This window comes from Lontra canadensis, unplaced genomic scaffold, assembly GCF_010015895.1.
Source record: "Lontra canadensis isolate GAN:19392208 unplaced genomic scaffold, GSC_riverotter_1.0 scaffold4, whole genome shotgun sequence".
NCBI classification, from domain to species: domain Eukaryota; kingdom Metazoa; phylum Chordata; class Mammalia; order Carnivora; family Mustelidae; genus Lontra; species Lontra canadensis.
Window position 1 is genome coordinate 4,384,252 of NW_022630998.1, and position 22,090 is coordinate 4,406,341.

General features: G+C 45.7%; 1 protein-coding gene across 4 annotated transcripts in view; it reads left to right on the plus strand.

The window, feature by feature from the left end:
* The window catches only part of MCC (MCC regulator of WNT signaling pathway), a 408,333-nt gene that overhangs the window by 170,083 nt on the left and 216,160 nt on the right, over positions 1 to 22,090 (plus strand). Inside the window, exon 1 of one of the 4 annotated variants that reach the window (XM_032844778.1) lies at positions 12,435 to 12,485. The exons of the other annotated variants lie outside the window; for them this stretch is intronic. The gene's annotated coding sequence lies outside the window, so the exon portion shown is untranslated. Of the gene's footprint in view, positions 1 to 12,434; positions 12,486 to 22,090 lie in introns of those variants that run through there. 4 annotated transcript variants of the gene reach the window in all.

The following is a 22,090-nucleotide window of genomic DNA, read 5'->3' on the forward strand; positions in this document are numbered from 1 at the left end:
GGTGGCTCAGTTGGTCAAGTGTCTGCCTTCAGCTCAGGTCATGATCCCGGGGTCCTGGGATTGAGCCCCACATCGGGCTCCCTGCTCAGTGGGGGAGTCTGCTTCTCCCTCTGCCTGCTGCTCACCCCTTCTCCTGCCTGCTCGCGCTCTCTCGCACTCTCTCTGGGGTGTTACATTAGACAGTAAATGGGTAACTGCTATTTTTTGGAGCGTACAGTGTTCTGTAATGGCCGATACACTGAGGGACACTGTATATAACAGCATTCGAATTTAGGCCAGATGGTTGGAGGGAGGACCTGGGAGATGCCCCACCAGCTGCCCGAGCTGCCTTTTGACCCTCACTGGGAGACAGAACACAACTTTGTTTTCTCCTGTAGTGTAAGTTATCAAGTGAGCCCTAGAGATTACTGCTAGGTGTTGAGAAAAACATGATGGCCTGGAATGGCCAAGGGAAACTGAGGAAAGTGGTGCACCCTAAAGGCGCCCTCCCCTGCGCCCCCGTCAGCAGGAAGAAGGATTTCTGGTGGTGTCCGTGCTGTGAGCACCAGCCCCAGAGACACTCTGGGGGGGTGAGGGGGCAAGCCTGACTAGATGGGACTCTAGATGGAGTGGGAAGCCAGGGTTCAGCCAGGCTCCTGTGGACTACTGGGTGCCAGGTGGAGTTTGATACTAGCACCCACTGGCTGCTCTAGGAGAAACCACTGTGAGCTTTAGCGGGGAAGCAGGGCAGACAGTGGGGCCTCGTGGAAGATAATGGTGAACCTCTTTGTATGGAACTGTTGGATGGGGAGATGCAATGTGGTTGTGAGGCAGAAGACTGGAGATGTTGTCAGTAACTACGTTCGTCGAGACTGGGCCTGGATGGAGATGGAGAAGGGCTGGGTGCAGGAGTGACAGGACTGACTGGGGACTGTGAGAAAGAGGGGTGGAGAGGGCGTTGCAAATGGAGTGGGGGTGGCAGTGGTTGTCCCCCAATTCATTCTACTTTCTGTGCCTCTAAGGCCCATTCTGTTTCAGCGGACATGTCTTATTCCTAAGATGTTGCATATAAATGCAGAACTTATTTTTAGTAGCTCCATTAATATCTTCATATATTGTACAATCTATCCATTTAAAATGTACAACTCAGTGGTTTTTGTATATCCACAGGATATGCAACCAGCCTCACAATCTAATTTTAAAACATTTTCATCATCCCTGAAAGACACCCCATTCGCAGTCACTTGCTGCCTCCCCACTCCTAGGCAACTATGAATCTCCTTCTGTCGCTGTAGATTTGCCTGTTCTGGGAATCCTACCTTCTTGTGACGGGGCTTCTTTCACTTCGCATCATGTTTTCCAAGTTTGACTAGGTCGTAGCAGGTCTCCCGGTGAAGCCGGGTTCTGCTTGGGCTGTCGGGTGGATGGGAGAGAGTGCCCTGGGAGAAAGAAGCTCCTAGGCCGAGTGGCCTGTTACATGGGAGGGATCATGCCACCTTCTTCCCAGAGTTTACTGTGAAGATCAGATAACGGGTATGAGCATGAAATTATTTTATATATGCGTAGAGGTGTTTATGACCTCTTTTGCCAAAGGGGAGGTGGATGCCAGGGTGGAGGGGATAAAATGTAGATCCCATTATGTTTGAGCTGATAGCAGGTGGTGCGTGACTGCCCACCTAAAGAGCCTCTTGGGAAGTCACGTTTGTTGCGTCAGTGGTTAGTCCCTGTGAGCTAATGAGCTTCTCCGGGCAGAGGTTAGAGAAGGGAGAACAGAGGATGGAGATGGGAGGAAGGCCCGCTGTGGGAGGGTGGGAAGAAGAGAGCTGCAGAGAGAGAGAGAGCCCTAGGACACATGGCAGTGTTAAACCAGTTCTGCTGAAATGGTTCAATCATGTAGTCATCGCTCAGTTCTCTTAATTAGCTAACCGTTGGCCAAGTCATGCCTGTGCAGGACGCTCTGACCCAATTTATTATTGGCCCAGTCCCACATGTTAACTGGTCAGTAACTTAAGCCCTTATTTTAAAAAAACAAACAAAAACAAAAATTACACACACACACACACACACACACACAAACGGAGTAAAACATAACAAAGTGTTCTGGGCTGGAAATGTGACCTGGATCCCAGACCAAGATTCTGCGCTCTCGTGTCGGCTTGAGCTGGACACCCAGTCACTCTGAGCCCTAGGGTTCTGGTGTTCTTGCCTGTGCGCTACTTTAGGTCTCCTGCTGGGATGTTGGAGATCGCATCACAGGCAGCAGGATGCGCGAACAGGCTTTGTGAGTGCTGAGATGCTTCTCGATGGGAGGGACTGGTGCGATCCCATCTGCTGTCCCTCCCTCTCCCAAATAAACACAAATAAAGCCAGATGTAAGATAATGGGACTTTCCCAAGGACTGGCTGGGGCTGCATTTGTAAGGAGCCCTGCTACATTGTGTAACCCCTCCTGTAAAGGGTGTAATTGATTGCTGCTGGGTAAATAAGAGTCCCACTTTGGGAGATGGAGCATCTAGTCTGAATATTTTTCTGGTGTTAGGTCCCCCGGCCTCCCAGGGCTCCCCCAAGGAGAGGAGGGGTGATTCTTATGTGGTGGGCGTTGGTAGTGGTGAGTGGAGTATGAAGAAGGTGGAGAGGGAGAGGGGAAGCAGGAAATGTAGATGGAAGGTGGAGGTGGTAGTCATCTGAGTTGGGATATTTTTCAGATTTCCAGGAGACGGGATGAAACCAAGGGGAGCCATAAAAAAGAACATCCCATTTTGGGGCACCTGGATGGCGCAGTCGGTGAAGCGTCTGCCTCTTGATTTCGGCTCAGGTCATGATCTCAGGGCCCTGGTGCCCAGCGCCGTGTTGGGCTTCGTGCTGGGTGCAGAGTCTGCTTGAGACCCCCTCCCCCTTTCCCTCTGCCCTTCCAGCGTGTGCGGGCACATGTGCTCGCGCTCTCTTTCTCTCTCAAGAAAATAAATCTTTGAAAAAGAACATCCATCTTTGCATGGGATTGGCATGGGACCTAGGATTTTAATAAAAGTTGAGATCAACTGCCTGAGACTGCCTCATAGTGTGAGCGTCTTACTAGACTTGGCCTTGGAAGGAGATTTACTGTCTCCCTTCTGAAATGCATATAGCTTGTTGTCCTCCTGTGTGTTGGTAGGCAAGGTGGATACTCAAAGTATTGTTCATCTAGATGTCTCCTCATTCTTTAGGAACCACCCTGCTTTCTATACTACTGTACTGGGCCCTGTGTTTGACCCATCTCCTGGCCATTTGGAAGCAGGCTATGATTTCACCCCTAGCTTGATTGTCTCTAAAGCAGGGGAGATGTGAATCCCAGTGGCTTATGAGCTGGGAAGGGAGCTTGGTCTGCGGTGAGGGAAGAATGAAGGAGACGTACATGGGAGAGCAGAATCAGGCGATGTAGTCTTGGCAACATGCAACCAAAGGAGCCCTAACTAATAGAGCAGTTAAAAGCAGTCTGAGGGGCACCTCGGTGGCTCAGTGGGTTAAGCCACAGGTCAGCATCCCAGGGTCCTGGGATCAAGCCCCACACGGGGCTCCTTGCTCAACAGGGAGCCTGCTTTATCCTCTCCTCCCTACTCCTGCTCTCTCTTGCACATAAAATCTTAAAAAGAAAAGCAGTCTGAGATTTTTATAGCTGCTTTAAGGACCTATTCGCATGTAACGTAGGGGATGTAAGCATGGGCTGAGTCACTGGTAAAGCAGCCCCAAGGAGAGAGCTGATCTGTCCCCTCTCTGAGCGCAGGTGTTGAAGTTGGGGCACACGATAGCGTTGCTCTGAACTAGGAGGAGAAGCATGTGTTAAAGAGACCAGTCTGGGGTGAGACAGCCACTGTGCTGCTTTTCACTATAATGGTCTGTCTCTAGCCTTCACTTTCTAAGGGTCTCACAATGCTCAGAGGCACGTAGGAATTGGGCCCCTAACAAGGCAAACATTTTCTATAGAGGGCCAGATAGTAAGGGTTGTAATTTTTGTGGGTCCTAGGGGCTATGTTGCAACATAGTTCTGTCATCATAGTATGAAAGCCACCATGGACACATGCAAACAAAGGGCGAAGCTGTGTCCCAATACAGCTTTATTTACCAGCACCGAGACCGCAGGTTCATGTCATTTTTGCATGTTACGAGACACTGGTTTTATTTGTTTTCTTTTGTTTGTAAAGAACCATTTAAACACTGAAAAAAACCTTTCTTGTGGGTGATACAAAAACACTCAGGGAGGTGGATTTGGCTGTAGTTTGTAGACCCTTAGAGCTTGACCTGGAGGCAGAGGGACCCTTCTGTCATAATGGCTCAGGTGGGTGAGAACAGCTTTCAGCAAGGCTGAGTCCTGACTATTTCAAGCTCTTCATTAACCCCACCAGATCTCTGTAAGATTACTGGCTAGTGCTCTAACTAACCCTTGAGACAGAGGAAGGTTTTTTAAGCTCAGTGAGCCAGTTTTAGAGCCGGGAGCTAGTAAGTGCCAGGCCAGTCTCTTAGCCGCTTGGCCAATGACTGAGGCCCACTGCATTGACCTGGAGTCGAGGCGGTTTCCCCAGGCAAAGAGAGAAATTGGGGCTCCTAAAATAGTGTGTAATGCTTTATGTGCAGCCTGAATTAGAATTACAGAGCTTCAGCTGCTGAAATTCACACCTTCTCTTACTCAGTAGTTGAAAGATCTAAGTATGTTTTTCTTAACTGTTTTGTTGATGTGTATAATTGACAATGAATTGCACTTAAGGTGTCTGAGCTGAGAAGTTTTGAGATATGTATATACCCGTGAAACCATGTCCACGATCCATATACTAAGCATAACCATAACCATCATCCCCCGAAGTTTTCCTCTCCCTGCTCCCCGTTCCCCTTCTCTTTCTTTCTTTCCTTTTTTTTTTTTAAGATTTTATTTATTTATTTGACATATAGAGATCACAAGTAGGCAGAGGCAAGCAGAGAGAGGAAGGGAAGCAGGCTCCCTGCTGAGCAGAGAGCCCAATGCGGGGCTCCATCCCAGGACCCTGGGACCATGACCTGAGCCGAAGGCAGAGACTTTAACCCACTGAGCCACCCAGGCGCCCCTCCCCTTCTCTTTCTGAGACAACTGCAAATCTGCTTTCTGTCCCTATAGACCAGTTTACATTTTCCTGAATTTAATGTAAGTGGCATCTTATAATAGGTGCTTTTTTTTTCTTGGTCTGGCTTCTTTGATTTTGGTATAACGATTTTAAGATTCATCCATGTCACACGTGTCAGTAATTCATTCCTTGTGGCCGAGTAGTATTCTGTTATAATGGAATTTATCTAGTCATCTGTTGATGGACATTTGAATTGTTTCCACTTTCTGGACATTTCAAATGAATTTGCTGCTAACATCTGAGAATAGGTCTTTCTATGGTGTCATCTCTTTGGGGTAAATATCTAGGAATGGGATAGCTGGTCACCTGGAAAGAATCTGTTTAACTTTTTTTTTTTAAGATTTTGTTTTTTTATTTGACAGATCACAAGTAGGCAGAGCAGCAGGCAGAGAGAGAGGGGGAAGCAGGCTCCCTGCCGAGCAGAGAGCCCGATGTGGGGTTCGATCCCAGGACCTTGAGATCACGACCCAAGCCGAAGGCAGAGGCTTAAGCCACTGAGCCACCCAGGCGTTCCTCTGTTTAACTTTTTAAGAAATGCAGATTGTTTCTTGAAGAGGTTGGGACACCAGACATTTCCACCAGCATGCAGGAGGGTCCCAGGTCCTCCAAATCCCCACTAAGTACACTGGATGTAGGAAGCTATGTTATTAGGCATTTCCCTTATCAACTGTCTTACATACAAAAGATCACATCCTTGTGGACCACTTAATTTTTGTTTCCAAAGAGCACTAATAGCCAGCATCTCTTTTTCATTCACAGACCTTTCCTGTAAAATGAAAGGAGCAAATATGTCGCATGACTGATGCAGACAGAGTCCGATTGTTTGACCTCCCATCTGGTGGTGGTGGTTGGTTTTCTTTCTCTTTCCCCTTAAATAGAAGCCACTGGTATTCTTCCTTTCCTTATTTAGTCCCTTCGGTTATGTTGCTTTTGCCACGTTGACGTGTGAGATTGGTGTCTTGATCTGTGTGGAATTGGCATTCTCGAGTCGAGCTGTTGTTGGCCGCTCCATGGATGTCTTGGGAAAATTAAGATGCTCCCGGAGATAACCCCTTAGGTAATAGCTGTATTACAGCTTTTACTTTTCAGAGTGGCTTCCCTGCAATAAAATTATTGCCGTCTTTTTGCCCTGTCCTTGAGTTATGTTACTCTGACAAATGAAATGTTGCTGAAGATGTGTGCATCTCAGGAGGCGAGTTTTAAACAATTTGAAAGGGCTGTGTTTTAACGGTGCCAATTTTGCAGTTTACGAGGCGGAGTTTTGTTACATGAACCTGTAGCTCTTCAGCTGTCCAAGTGAATCAGGGGCACTATTGATTAGTCAATAGTAACCTCGCTATGATTCTTGGGTAGAGCAGCCAATATCTGATCCAGGTTTAATGTACCGAGAAGGTGTCTCCTCTCGTACATTCCGTTTCCTTTGTCTTTGGCCTTCAGCTTCCACTCCCTTTAAGGGTCCTCTCTGTCACAGTCACTTAGATTTTGCTGCAGGCCCCCAGCAGTCAGGTGGGAAGGCTGTCCACCATCTCTAGCTCCAGCAGCCCCTGCTCAACTGTTGGTTGGTCTAGAAGAGATAGCAACAGCCTGTTGTTACGGCTGGTCTCCCTGTTCTTCCCTGACTTGGGAACACTCCCCATCTACCATGTGGAGAACTGGGTATTCTTGGTTTCTTATCAGCTTGGGTGGGTAAGGGGTGTGGGGGGTAGGGGTAGTGTCTTCTGCTCTGCACGCTTCCCAGTGGTGCAGTGGGGCAAATGGAAACCCGAAGCAGGTTTTCATGAAAGGCATAAAGAGAGAGGAGAACAATACACAAGTAGGAAAAAGCATTTCTCAAATTGAATTTTTAAAAAAAAATTTATTTGACAGAGAGAAATCACAGACAGAGAAGCAGGCAGAGAGAGAGGGGGAAGCAGGCTCCCTGCCGAGCAGAGAGCCCCATGCAGGGCTCAATCCCAGGACCCCGAGATCATGACCTGAGCTGAAGGCAGAGGCTTAACCCACTGAGCCACCCAGGCGCCCCCTCGAATTGAATTTTGAAACATGTCAGAATTCCAACCTTTTCATCCCATATAAACTTGGTGGCTCTGGTACCACCCTTCATTTGCTTTCTGTGTGCACAGGGAACCCTCTTCAAGGTTGTGTTGGCTGATGTGGTTTAGAGCCCTAGTTCTCAACGTGTGGCCCCTGGATGAGCAGCATTTAGCATGGGGGGGGGTCAGGGGGTGGCTTGTAAGAAATGCAAATTATCAGGCCTCACTGCAGACATACTGAATCAGAAAATCAGGGGGTGGGCCCAGGAATTCCTTTTAATAGGCTCTCCTGGTGATTCTGACACATACCAGAGTTTGAGAACCACTTGTCTAGGGCCAAGCCTGTGCTTGTATCTTACTTGTGTTACCTAAAAGCTAACTGGGGACTAGTTTTCCTTCAATTTCCCTCTATAAAAAGAGGATAACCGTTTCTACTATCCGCGGTTGCTGTGGGGATTATTGAGATGAAATATATAAATATTTGTACTTAAGTGCTCAGTAAACAGTAGCTGTAGGTACCATCTTTTAAAAGGGGAGTGATCAGGGGCGCCTGGGTGGTTCAGTCGTTAAGTGTCTGCCTCCCCGATCCGGTCATGATCCCAGGGTCCTGGGATTGAGCCCAGCATGGGGCTGCTTGCTCTTTGGGAAGCCTGCTTTTCCCTCTCCCACTCCCCCTGCTTGTGTTCCCTCTCTCGCTGTGTCTCTCTCTCTGTCAAATTAATAAATAAAATCTTAAAAAAAAGGGGGGGCGTGATGGTGGTGATCAGCAAGGAGAAGATAAAGGCCTAAGACATGGGCTCAGCCCTGAATTTTGTAGTCAATAAGAGGTAACTTACATATAAATAAATGATCTGATGCCCGCCCCCCCAACCAAAGGTAACCTTTGTCATAAAATCCAAGTCAAAGGTATATTCCTTGACTTGCCCCCCTTTCTATCTGATAGCAAATGTGATAGTTGAAGTACAAGTAGTAATGTGATTCTAGAGTCATTAAATTGACATGATTTTTGCTGGAAATCTGTTGAGCTTGAATTCATAGTCACATGTTAAAAGATTGAAGGCGCCTGGAAGCCCAGAGCTTCCTAGAGGGTACCTTTGTTTCAGGGAGCCGTAAGAGAACAGGCCTTTGGTTTTTGCATGGACCTTGTATTCTTTTAAAAAAATAGGTTGGAAGACAGACCTGAAAAAACTAATGCTTTTGAGTTGGCGGGGGGTTGGTTTATCAGTCTTTATTACCAGTTCTTTATTAGCAGATGGATAGATGGATGTGTTTTTCAGTTTGTTTGTTTTTTAAATCATCTGGTAGCTTTGTGTATACTTCAGTAACATTAAATGATGTCAAATATAGTTCCAGAATAGCTTTGACGAATTCTGTAGCATTGTGTTCACTCCGTAGTAAAAGGAAGTGATTAGCAGAAAGGTCTTGGATTTTGGACAAAAACCCTTTGTTCTGTCAAAATTACAAAAGGGCAGTCTTTGGGGGGAAAAACATCTTAAGAAATGCATGCTTTTTACCTCCTGTGCCAAAAGGCAGAGGGCCTCATTTGTTTCCTGTTGGATGGGATGGAAGAGGATTTGTATTCCATTCTTTTTTGCTTGAGTCAGTGATGTTGAACTCAAGGTGTTTTGTTATTATTTGTTTTAAAAACATTTTTTTTAATTTCATTTGAGAGCAAGAAAGAGAGAAAGCAGGGGTCAGAGGGAGAGGGGGAAGCAGGCTCCCTGCTGAGTAGAGAGCCCGATGCGGGGCTCGATCCCAGGACCCTGGGACCATGACCTGAGTCGAAGGCAGAGGCTTTAACCCACTGAGCCACCCAGGCACCCCAAGCTGCTTTTGTTTTTAAATTTGGAGATAATATTTGTCAAGCTGTCCCATCAGTGTTAAGTTTGGTATCAATGAGTGTTCATTTGTAAATTCTTTTCAAAGAATAGGGGTGATTCAAAAGATTTCATTTATTTGAGAGAGAGCGTGAGAGTGCGCGAGAGAGCACATGAGCGTGAGCGGGCGGGGGTGTGTGTGGGAGGGACAGAGGGCAGAGAGAGGGACAGGCAGACTCCATGCTGGATCCCATGATCCTAAAATCACGATCTGAGCCGAAACCAAGAGTTGGTCACCCAACCGTTTCACCCAGATGCTGCTGCCATTAACTTGTAAGAGACTACCCTGACCAAATTGTACGCCCTTATCAGTTGTGTATATTATGAACAGCTTTTTGCATATTAATCCGATTTCAATGGAGTGGTTAAAAAAGAAAAAAAGGAATTACTACTTGGTGGATTTCAGGGACATACCAAAGAAGAACATCCAGTTATCTGAAAAGGCTATTAAAATACTGTTCCATTTTTCTCACTACTTAGCTGCACGAGGCCATGATTTTTCGTCATGAGCTTGAAGCTACACAACGAATCGCAATAGAATGTATGCAGAAGCAAGCAGGAGACCCTACTGTTTTCTATTAGCCTGGAAGTTGAAGTGAGGTGCGAAAATGCAAGACAGTGCTATTCTTCTTACTCAATCTTTTTCTTTTGGCAGATCTACCTTTCATTAAAAGTATTTTATGTTAATGTGCAATTTAAATTATTTTTAATCTAATAAATATTTGAAAAATTTCTCAGTTAATCTTGGATGTGGTCATTGGTAATAATTATAACCCACATCACCAAGGTCTTCGAGGACCTCAGTAATTTGAGCATTAAAGATTCCTGATACCAAAATGTTTGAAAACCATTAGGTTAGTGGAATTTCTGTGTTGAATTCCCCTCACCCCCCAGATATGGAGCTCATTGATTTCCTGTTTCTACTCATGAATTTGTAATGAATTCAGGCCACCTTGAGAGATAATATTCATTAATCAGGTAAATGATTCATCTTTTTCTGTTTGCTTGAGTGTCTTTCTGCGGTGAGAACTTGTTGATACATTTTGGTTAAGTTGAGGTGTAACTTTTCCTAGACATAAATATTTACTTGAGTGAAATACTGCATTCTGTGGTACCCAGAACAGTGTCATTCATGTGAAGTAACTTTTATTCACTTTGATTGTGATGATTAATTGTGCTAGGGGTTGGAACCTCTTAGAGGGAAGAATAACAGCGATGGGCTTCCCTCTGCTCCTCCGCGCCCCCCCGCCCCCGGCCCCCGCATCCCCACCCCAGATATAAGCTGATTCCTGGAGATAAAGGAACAAGTGCTTCATAGCTCTCTTTGCAAATGATTTTTGAAGCGTATTAAGAGCAACTTGCTTTCCCATTAATTTTGTTTTCTTGTGGTAAATGATAATGAGCCCTTAAATGACTTGGGAGTGGGAGTAGCGAGCGTCCCTTCCCTGGCAACTGTTTTCTCCAAGGTTGGCTGTCTTCTAACCCGAGAAGAAGATGCATGGAATTAGAAGTCGGGGCTGAATGATTTTGAAGGACAGCCTTGCTCTCTGAGTAGTAGTCACTATTTGCCTAAATGAGAATGTTCATTTTTTGGCTGTTTCAGGTAGGATTCATCTGTAACAACGGGGCATCTCTCAAGTGATAGAGGATGGAAAATAAATGCGTTTCTCTGTAATGGAGTCATTTTGATAGTTCTTTTGGGGGGTGGTGGAGTACCCTTCTAAGAGAATTTATTTGACTTTAGTTATCAGTATTTAACAAGAATGGGGTTTTGTGGGGCAGCGGGTGGCTCAGTGGGTTAAAGCCTCTGCCTTCGGCTCGGGTCATGATCTCAGGGTCTTGGGACCGAGACGCCTTGGGCTCTCTGCTCAGCGGGGAGCCTGCTTCCCCCGCGCCCCCTCCTCCCCACCCTGCCTGTCTCTCTGCCTACTTTGTGATCTCTTTGTCAAATAAATAAATAAATCTTTTTTAAAAAATGGGGTTTTGTGAGGGCGGGTTTGTCTTTTTGCTATTGTAAATCATAAAATATGGGTGGTTTTAAAGTAAAACACCTTTTAACCTTTTTATGCCTAGCACGTGATCTATCTTACAAGCTAAATAGATCACTTAAAGATCCTTTAATGGAAGAATTTTAATGGATAGCAAAGAGCGTAATTACGTGGTCAAGCAGGGTAGTGCAGTCCCTTAATATACTGTCAAATTACCTTAAAAGTTTTAATTAGCATAATTAAGCGGAATAAGTTACAAGATCTATTACTTTATGTGTTTTTATATGCGCTCCCTCCCTGAGTCACTGCATTTAACAGGAGTCTTTCAATTTAATTACCAGGTGTGAGGCACAAATCCTTACAGTGTGGGTGAGCCATTCCTTTAGTTTGTGCTCGTCTGTTGGCTTCTCAGTATTTTGATTGCCACCCATGGAAAGAACACTTTGATACCATGATTCCGTATCCACACAGACATGTTATATTAATTTCATTCTATACAAGATGATCGCTTTTATTATATGCAGTGTGCTCTCATTTTTTAAGTCCCCTTTTAAAAAAATATTTAGGGGCACCTGGGTGGCTCAGTGGGTTGAATATTTATTTATTTATTTGACAGAGAGAGAGATCACAAGTAGGCAGAGAGACAGGCAAAGAGAGAGGAAGGGAAGCAGGCTCCCGCCTGAGCAGAGAGCCCAATGCAGGGCTGGATCCCAGGACCCTGGGATCATGACCTGAGCTGAAGGCAGAGGCTTCAACCCACTGAGCCACCCAGGCACCCCTTTAAGTCCCTTTTTAAAGAGTATTGGTTTCATCTCCCTTAGCACCAGCTCACTGACAAACACTGTCCTGGACGGCTCTCTCTGCTGTTCACCACAATGGTTATTTGCTATCTTTTCTACATTCCTATCTCATCATGTCTGTCAGTTTCAGCAGCAGCCCTTGCCCCCTGCTTTACAGAGCCCTTGAGTTGTGACTTCCTCAGCTTGTCACCAGTCTGCAGTTATTTTCTGCAGTGGTGCCGTCTGCCCATCTGTCCTCTCTCCCTCCCTTAACGGAAGAGGTTTCCCTTCTCCACACAGGTTCTAGATAGCACCCCTTGCTCTCCAGTCCCATGCACCCTGCTGGGCCGGGATGACTGGAGTGGAGCCTGGAGGGTATGCCTGAGTTCCCTGAATCTTACAAGTGAACGTGCTCAGCCCCGTAAGACGCAGCTGCCTCTGTGTCTCGATACTACAAACTTCTGGTAGTCTCTACCAACAAGGTAGAAGGTAGAAGGCAAAAAGAGATGAGTTTGGGACACTGATTTGCTGACAACAGAGACAGGAAGGGAGGGTCACGGAGTTTGATAGCCTCCTGCCAGGTCTCACGTCCTGCTCAGAAGATGAATTGTAGTTAGTTACCTTGGAGAAATCAAGGAAGGTTGTCATCTGGCTCTCAGAATGACTTCCGGGTTTTGCTTTACAAGCGAAAAGTTTCCTGCAAAGTAAGCAAAACGTTGGTATGGGGTAGAAACAAAGGAAGAACTGGCATTAACCCAGGTTTGAAGGCCACAGTGACTCTTCTCTGATTTGAGGCTGCGCTGAGCGTGTCAGGTTGGAAGACTGAAAGTGGCAGTGTCTGCAGTAATGTCCAACTCTCAGCTTAGATGACTACCCGCTGGAATCCTGTCTGAATATCTCAAACCCGTACTCCCTTGAATTCTTAATTTCAGTAGTGATAGGACTGTCTACCTGGATATCCAGGTAGATAAATTCCTTGAACTTGAACTTCAAGTTTCTTGACTATACCATGTCCTGTCTTGCCTCTAGTCCCTCTATCTGGAGAACCCATCCTAAGCATCCCTTATTTTTTCTAGGGCTCCTTTCCCGATGTTCCTTTCTTTTCCTTTCCCCTCCAAATCCCTGCTCTGTATTTCCATAGTACTCTTGAATTTCCCCTTCGTAGAACTCCACATACTGTATTGTAACAGCTTGGTGACTTTGCCCTCTGAACCCTTGCCCTGCCCTGCTATCTGTAGACAGAAGCCCTTTGAAGGCAAGTATTGTCTTACATTCTAGGATATCCATGACACCTGGCAGGGCATCTGCTATAGTAGATGCTCATTTAACAAATACTGTTAAGTGAGTCAAAGAAACAGTACTAGGATGAGGATAGGCTTTGAAACAGTTAGAGCGGTGGGGTCAGCTAGCTGCCTCTTGCATGGAAACTGGGGAGAACCAGGAATAGCCCTACTAAAGAGAATAGGGTTGGCACAGCTAAACATCATGGTGTTTTGAGTTAGAACCTTCCCTTTGGATTTGGTTTATTTGGGGTGTGGCAAATTACCAGAACAATAGACACCCGGTTTAAAATATAAAAATCATTCAAGGAAAACATTATTTTGGCTTTTCTGTACCATTGTTCACTGAATAATGGAGAGATGAGTGGTGAGTGAAATGCTGATGTGAACCCGACTGAACACTCTTGAATTTGGGAAATTTGCAATGTTTTAAAATACTACTAAAAGGATCTAAATTACTCCCTTCACGGTACTTGCAAAACATAATCCCATACTCCGGCAATCTTTTGTGTGTTTGTAAATTCTCTGCCCCGTTTTAGTGAGACCCATGTGGACAAACGTGGTGTCTTGTCAACTTGGTGTCCTATATTCAGCGCAGGAATTAGCCTGTGGTTGGGACCAAGTAAGTAATTAAATGAAAGCTCTGTGGGATGCTACACAGCATCCCATTCCTCTCAAGGCTGAAGGTAAAAGATTGGGTCTTTGACTGTGACTCCTTATCCTTTGGAGCAAAGTGCAAACAAAGAGGGTATGTATTACTTTCTGGCTTGCAGGTGACAGAAACCCAGCTCAAACTGCGTTTCATTCAAAATGCAAACCGATTACTTGTTTGAGTTAGGCAAGTGTTCCCCAACAACAACAGACATGTAGCTAACATCCTTAATAGACAAAGGTTAATCTTCTGTGACAAGGAGCACAAAGGAAGTCCATCCAAGGCTGATACTCTCAAACTTCACGCCCACCATTCTTTTCTTTTTTTTTTTTTTTAAGATTTTATTTATTTGACAGAGAGAGAGATCACAAGTAGGCAGAGAGGCAGAGAGAGATCACAAATAGGCAGAGAGAGAGGGGGAAGCAGGCTCCCCGCCGAGCAGAGAGCCTGACTCAGGGCTCGATCCCAGGACCCTGAGATCATGACCCGAGCCGAAGGCAGAGGCTCAACCCACTGAGCCACCCAGGCGCCCCAAGTCTTGGCCTTTTTAATCCTAAAGGAAACCACGCCAAGGACCTGGGTTCTAACTGTGGTCACACTGCAAAGGAGGTTAAGAAATCAAGGATGGGAAATGGAGGTTTCCTCAGCCTACTAACAGCATCTTTCACGCTCTTAATTTGGGAAAATCCAGGAGATGGTTTACTTTTTTTCTTGACTAACCAGAGGCTCAGATACCTCTTTTAAGGTGCTGTCCAAATGGGCCATAAAGATAGAAATCTATGTTACTATGTGTAGGTCCTTGGAAGGGAGAAAGTCTGATTACCTAAGTCAAATTCTCTCTTTAGTTGTGGTCATTTGCTCAGGACCATGGTACACTTTTGTTTGTTTCATATATAGACCATGACAATCTTGTGTAGCCCCATAATTCCTGGACCTTCTAATTGCCTGTCTTTCCACTGGCAAAAGTAACATGTTTTCTTTCTCTTGACGCTAGAATAATATATTCTCTCAATTATACAACTTTTTGGAATTTTTTTCCATTAACTAACTGCTTCCTACGACCTGCTTACACAGCTGTCATCCTGAAATTTCTTTTCCTTTTATTCTACTTTTTCTTGGATTCTATATCTTCCTCTTAGACATATTTTTAATTCTGCTGGAGCGTATTTTGAAATAAGTTTTCAGAGAGAGTGCGTGGCAAGCATACTTTGAACTCATGCTTATCTGCCTTCATATGTAATTGGTAATTTGGCTGGGTATGAAATGCTAAGTTGAAAATAATTTTCCCTCAGCATATGAAAGGAATTTCTTTTGAGCAGCCAGTGTTGCTAAGTCTTGTGCCTTCATATGGACTTTTCTTTGCAAGGTTAGAATGTTTTCTTCTTGACATTGTGAACTTTCATGAGAATCTTTTTTCATATATCCTGCTCAGTACCTGTGGGGTCTTCTACTGGAAAGATTGTGTTTTTCAGCTCTTGGAAACCTTCTTTCTTTCATTACTTCCTTTCCATGATTCTCCTCCACCCCCATTTCTGGGGGGTAAATTCAGTAGATTGTCATCAGATTTCCTAGGTTAACTCCCATGTTACCTTATCAAACTTTCTGTCTCTGCTTTCTCTACCCCTGCCAGCTGGTTTTCTGGGAATTTCATCACTCTTCTATTTGGCCCTTCTATGGAATTTTTAACTTCAAAAGTCAAATATTAATTTATGTGTTCTTCTCCTTTACATAATATGTTTGATGTATGTATTATGTGTTTTCTGATGTCTTTGACTGCACTCAGATACCCTGTCCCCTGCATTCTCTGCTTCTTGGATTACTGTCTCTTTTCTCTGAGTGAGTTCTGTCTGTTTCATACTTGTCTTTCTCTTTTGTTCTTTTAGCATTTCTCAAATCTGGTGATCCTTGGTTACCTATCCACATTCACAAATGAAAGACTAGGGTTATGGTTGTAGGTAGCAGAATTAATCTCTCCAAGACATTTGCCCGTGCTGACCTTTTCCTTCATTGGCAGTGCTGGCTGTGCGTTCTGAAACCGAGGACTCAGTACATCCAAGAGCAGGTTTCAGTTTAGGGTGTATCAAGTTGAGGCAGCAGGCTGTGTTGAGGTTCGATCAGTGTCAGAGAAGAGGTCCCCAATGAGGGCTGCCTTCCTTCCCGGCAGATCGTTTGCTTGTTTTGGAGAGCAGATGTCTGACTTCAGACCAAGGGACTATCCTGTCCTACCCTCATAAGCTAAGGAAGGCTCAAGCTGGGCCCCCATTTCTGCAGGCGTGCTTTAGACTCTCAGTCTCTACGCTTGTCTCCGCTCCCGCCAACTCCCAACTCCGCTCTTGGTTTTACCTGCTTGTATCCCAAGCTCTCCTCTGCTTTATTTCTCAATATGCACTCATCCCACTTATTAAAATCGTTAAGTCCACGGATGAGCCCTTCTGGGTTGGGATGGGGAAATGGTTTACTTCTTACTCCAGAAGCTCTGGGATACTACACTTTGAAAAACTTACTCTATTTTTGAGAAATTGATATTCCTATGGTAAAAACAAAATTCAAAAAGCATAGAAGGAGCTGCAGGGGGCAAGTAAGGCTTCCTCAAACCCGGGTTTTCTGTTCTCCAGGTCCTCTTTCTGGGAGCAACCACGGTTCGCAGTTTCCTTCCTGCTTCCAGAGGATTTGTGATTGGTCCACTGAAGAAAAATCACTTTAGTAGTTTTCTGTAGAAGGGACCAGGGTTGGAGAGAGGCAGAAGGAGAGGGAAACGAGTCTGGGGGTCCCATAGCGGCTGCAGTGGTCTAGGCAATGGGTGATCTCTGCACCGAGGTCTCAGGTTGGGAACAAGGGGCGGGTGCTTTTGGGGCTTGCCACTGGTTGGGTATTGGCAGGATGTCAGGGATGGCCGGAATAAATGGGGGCAAAGAGAGTGATGGAGGAGAACAGGCCTCTTGGCCGACTTTTGTAGTGGATGAAGGGTGGGGTTTTATTTGCATTAACCCAGTGACTTCACAGACAATCCAAATACTTTCATTGCCCCCTAAGTCAATGAAACTTTAATAATTTGCTATCTCGGCTCATGTTCCTATTCCTTTTACACATTTCCTCAGGCCACTGGAGGGTTTCTGAGCCTATCATTGTAAAGGAATTTTACAAGTATCCTAGTCATTGAATATGTATTATTCCCTTTTCCTGTAGCAGACTGGAAACTCAACAACCAAGTCTAGCCCTTGGGCATATTTGGTTGGACACACTGTTTTGTTTTCAACTTGAGTTGACATTTTAAAAAAATGGAAATCTCTCCCCAAACCTGGATTAGTGGCTTCTCTTGAGAAAGAGGAAGATCTGGCTACAGTGCAGGGCTCTTCCTCACGGTCGTAGTGGGCTAAGTCTTCACAGCTACCACCCCTGTAGATGCGCCATACCTTCTCCACTTGACTACAGCCCCTACCGCTGTGTGCCTGCATGTGAATGTGGCCCTGCCATCTTGTTTTGCGTTGTTGTGCACCAAGCCCCTGCGGTCCTGCGTCATTCATCCTGGCTGTAAAGATTCAGCTGTAGAAGATTCCACACTATCAGAGAAGCTATCCAGGTTTCTTTAAGTACACTTTCGTGTGTGTGTGTGTGTGTGTGTGTGTGTGTGTGTGTGTTTCTCTCTAAGCACAAACGAATGGGTTCATAGGGAAACTTTAATCCTTAAAAGTTGAAATCCAACTTAGGGAATACCAATGTTTTTGTTTAAAAAGAAAAGAATAGGCAGCCCTGATTGAAAGTATTAAAGGGAATACCTTCTAACTTGGCTAGACTGACCTAAATAATCCTGATGCTGTGGTTAGCACATCTGTCATTCACAAAGATGGTGAGGGGACCACTGGCATTCTTCTGAAGGCCATAAGCTAAGAGATGGGGTAACTTTATTTTCCTCAGAACCATGATAACGTATTAACATGGAGGAAAGTGGAACCAAATAAAGCAGTTTTGATGGTATTGTTGAAGGAGTACCCTAAGGAAGCCTTCTGGATGAAATCTCTGCCCCTTAAGTTAATAAGAAAAAGGTATAAATTGTTTGTTGCAGCATAATAGTTGGAAAAAAACATTGTCACTTGAGATACTTTATTGGGAGGATATGCCCGAAATTTACCTCTTTTGTGGGGGGCATGTTTCCCGAAGACCTTCCTAGGGAGTTGCCTTTGTGCTTGTGTAGACCGACCTTGGACTAACCCCAAGATTTCCAGTCATCAGGACGTAGGAAGTGGAGGGAGTAGCATTACATAGCCTTGGAACCCAGCCCGTTAGAAAAAAGCCACATACATTTTCCAGTGTTGGCCGCCTTTGTCTCCAGTTTTGAGTCACTCACTGAGTATTTGATCTGAATTCCCCATCCTGCTTACATAAACCGTTCCACGCACTTCTCAGGAGTTGGGTGACATAACTTTGTGACTGATCTTAAGATTCCAATAGCGAAGAACACATGATCGCAGAAAGGGTCTAGTAAGCTAAGTAACTCTGATTTATGTCTCCACGTGGAGGAGGACAGACCTAGGGCAGCTGTGCCTGTACTGTGGCAGTGGGATAAATTGGAATGATGGCCCAAGAAACACGGGTTCCAGTCCCAGTTCGGTCTCTGTCTTGATGTGTGACCTTTGAGCAAATTTCCTCTCTATTTCCTTTTCCTTTTTGTATAAACTGAGGCAGTTAAACTGCCTGATGGCCTTCCAGGCAGTGTTCCCATCTCTGACATTCGAGCAATCATTTACTCTCATTACCTTATCTTGAGAGAGAATCTTGGGGAAGATGCTCCTCAGTGGCAGTCTGATCAGAGACACCATCGGCCTCTTCCTCCCTGAGGTAATGGCAGAATGTCCTGTGTAACATCTGACGATGGGGAGTCTTCCTGACCGTCTTCAATTCCTGCTGTACACAGTGCATCTGGAAACACCATGAGAAGCCAGACTGGCTTTGTGGGGAGATAATCTTCTCTGGTTTTCAGAATGCCAGGGAAGTTCTGTTCCTTCTAGAAGTTTCTCTTACTGTTGGGTAGTGGTTTCTGAAATTGAACAATATTTTCTTTCATCTTTTTACCACCCTCCCCCGCTTGAAGACCGTTTTGGGGTCTGAAGAGGTTAGTAACGTGGCACATCTTAAGTCGTAGAGGATTAGTTTGGGGGATCGCAACACTGAAGGGCTGGGAAGTAGATGGGGACACCAGAGGGACAGCGGGTCAGAGGGCCTCTGCCACACTGGCCCGGTCTGGGTCGAGCGGGTATGGATGTCAGCTGAAGCCTGCTGCTCGGCATGGCTCTCCTTTCTGCCGCTGACACCCAATAGCCCCACATATACTCTGCTTGCCCTGAACACACAGACACAAGCAGAAGCAGCCAACCCCACCCCCCAACATGTTTGTGGGGTGAGCCAGGAGGAAGCAAGAGACGATACAAAGGACAGGAAGTAGCTAATGCAACCAGAGCTGGACGGAGGCTGGAAGGGATGGACTCGCAGTGCAGGTCGAGCGTAAGGGTTTGTCAGACATGACAGGAAACCTTGTCATCACAGAAAGCTGTGAAAGAAAAGCGTAGGATATGGTTTGGACCCTGGGGAGAGGGGTCCTTGAGGAACTGTTGATCTCCTGACTTGTCTTTGGTAAAGTGAGGACGTCTTCCTGTCCTCACCTCTCTGCCGACCTCCTGATTTTCTGTGTTTTATTTGGTTCTAAATGGATCTTTATGTTGTTGAGATTGACATTTAGAGAAGAGCTGTAAACAACAGGCACTTGGCTCCGCCTTACATCCGCTAAGCATTCCCTTTTCGAAGCTGCAGGGTGGTGTCTAATCAGGCATTTAAACCAGGGAGGGGTTGCTTTACGTGCTCCCCGAAGCAGAGTATTGTTCCATCCTGTTCCTGGAGCGGAAAATGTGTCTGTGTTAGAACCATCCTGTTAGCAGTGGAGTAGGAAGGTGGCGATAGCTTTACGATTCAGAACCGTCCTTGCTCAATGTTTTGGCCCAAGAAAGCTTGACCTGTGTCCCATTTAGCATTGAGAAAATCAGAATTCCAACCCTACGGCAATTCAGGAAGCAGCCCGATCATCTCTTACATACTGTCCACCTATTTCTACTTCGCTTACATATAACATTGATTTGTATATTTAACTGGGCACGGAGGGATGGTCACATAAAACTGGGTATTGTACTTGATCTAATTCTCATTGCCCTGTCTGACTCTGATCTCTAGCTGCTTGTTGAAAGCAAGGCGATGACCAGCCGAGGGTAAGCCACTCTTTTGGGCGCCTGGCTTACTTACAAATACAGCAGAGCCCTTTGCTGAGATGTAAAGAGGCCAAGAAAGGGAAGCTGGGTCTTCAGGGAAACCTTGACAAAGACCTCCTGTAACCCAGAGTCTGAGAATCTCAGAATATTAAGGCTGGAAGTGTTATGCACATCAGCGAAGTCTAGTCCTGTTTTTACAGGTGAGAATCATGAAGCTCAGGGCCACACAGAACCTTCGAGAGACAAGCAGTGGCTAACGTGCACTTGAGGCTTTGGTCTTAATAGTTTAATTAAGCTAATACTTTATTAGCTTGTGTTCTTGGTCACGTTGTAGAACTTCTCAGTGCTTCATTTTCTGCAATTAAAAAAAAAAGAAACAGAACTCGTAGGGTTCTCTCTGTTGGCCTGTTGCGGAGGTAGAAGTCGAGTTCATTAACACAGGTGAAAAGCTTAGCACAGCGCATGGCACCCTTTCCTGCTCAGCACCATGGAGCCGGTGACACTGTCAGACCTCCAGTTTCTTGAATCAGTGCACAGAGCCTCCTGCTGCATCTCCCCGTCTTTCAGATTGTGCTGATTTTATAATTTCCTTACAGATGATCAGTGGAGATTGTTCAAGTTCCCATATCTCCTTTTGGACCATTTTATTGCTTAACATCAGCGTTCTTAACTTTTTCTTCTAATACCCATCATCTTCCAGTCATCTCACCCAAATCGTTTTCTCTGTGTTCATTGACTTTGATTCCTTGGACATTTAATAATACTGATTTGTGAAGCTCTTTTTGGCTTTCTCTTATACTGTCTTCATTCTTAGCCACCTCTTTTTTTTTTTTTAAGATTTTATTTATTTATTTGACAGACCACAAGTAGGCAGAGAGGCAGGCAGAGAGAGGGGGAAGCAGGCTCCCTGCTGAGCAGAGAGTCCCATGTGGGTCTTGATCCCAGGACCCTGGGATCATGACCTGAGCCTTAGGCAGAGGCTTTAACCCACTGAGCCATCCAGGTGCCCCCTTAGCCTCCTCTTGAGGCTTTTCCCTCTCTGTCCCCTTTCCTGAGTTTTCCTGCTTCTTACTGGGCCCTAACAATGGGGTGTCCCCCAGGTTGAGCTCTGGAACTCCTTGGATAACTCCTTCACCACCAGGGCTCGGATATTACTTCTGTATGATTCCCAACACTGAACTTCCTGGAGTTTTGCAGAGCTGTAGTTCAGCATCTGATTGATCTCTGCCTTTTTGGATCTGTCTTCATATGTACCCACACTCTACCCACGCCACCCCCGCCACCTATCAGGGTATCCCTGACATCCTTCTCTCTGGTCGTGGAGACCCCATCCTCCCATACCTGAGCGTGAAGATGTAGCTTTCTTGGATTCCTCCGTCTCTTTTATCCTGCCCCACGTCCAGCTGATAGTCCTATCCCATTGGCCATTCTCTGAATGTTCTTTCTTAGATCTATTCCTTCTTCTCTTCACCGAGCCCCACCATCTAACACCTGCACTGCTGGTCTCCTCGCAGATTTCCCTAGTGTCAGTCTTCTTCCGTCTACCTTATTCTGCATTTCCAGTGCTGTTCTCCTTAAAATGCCGCCTTGCATACAGCACTTTTTTTTTTTTTTAGATTTTATTTATTTATTTGACAGACAGAGATCACAAGTAGGCAGAGAGGCAGGCAGAGAGAGAGGGGGAAGCAGGCTCCCCATGGAGCAGAGAGCCCGATGTGGGGCTCGATCCCAGGACCCTGGGATCATGGCCTGAGCCGAAGGCAGAGGCTTTAACCCACTGAGCCACCCAGGTGCCCCGCATACAGCACTTTTATTTCTGCTAAAACTTCTATCGGTACCTGGCAGAAATTTTTCTTGGCTCTCTGATAAGAGAAGTTTAAATTCCTTAGCCTGTCATTCAGAGCCTTCTATAGCTTTTCTATTTCCTTCTCATCCCTGTTCACATTGTTCTCCGTTTTCTGAAAAATGTCGCGAACTGTTCCAATGTGTTTGTGTGCGGGGGATGGGACTGTAACCCCACAGCCCTCCCCGACTTAGAGTGCCTCCTTGCGGCCCTTGCCTGTGCTCTGCTCTTTGTCCACCATGTGCCCCCCACTGTCACAAAGCCCTCCTCATTTGCCCCT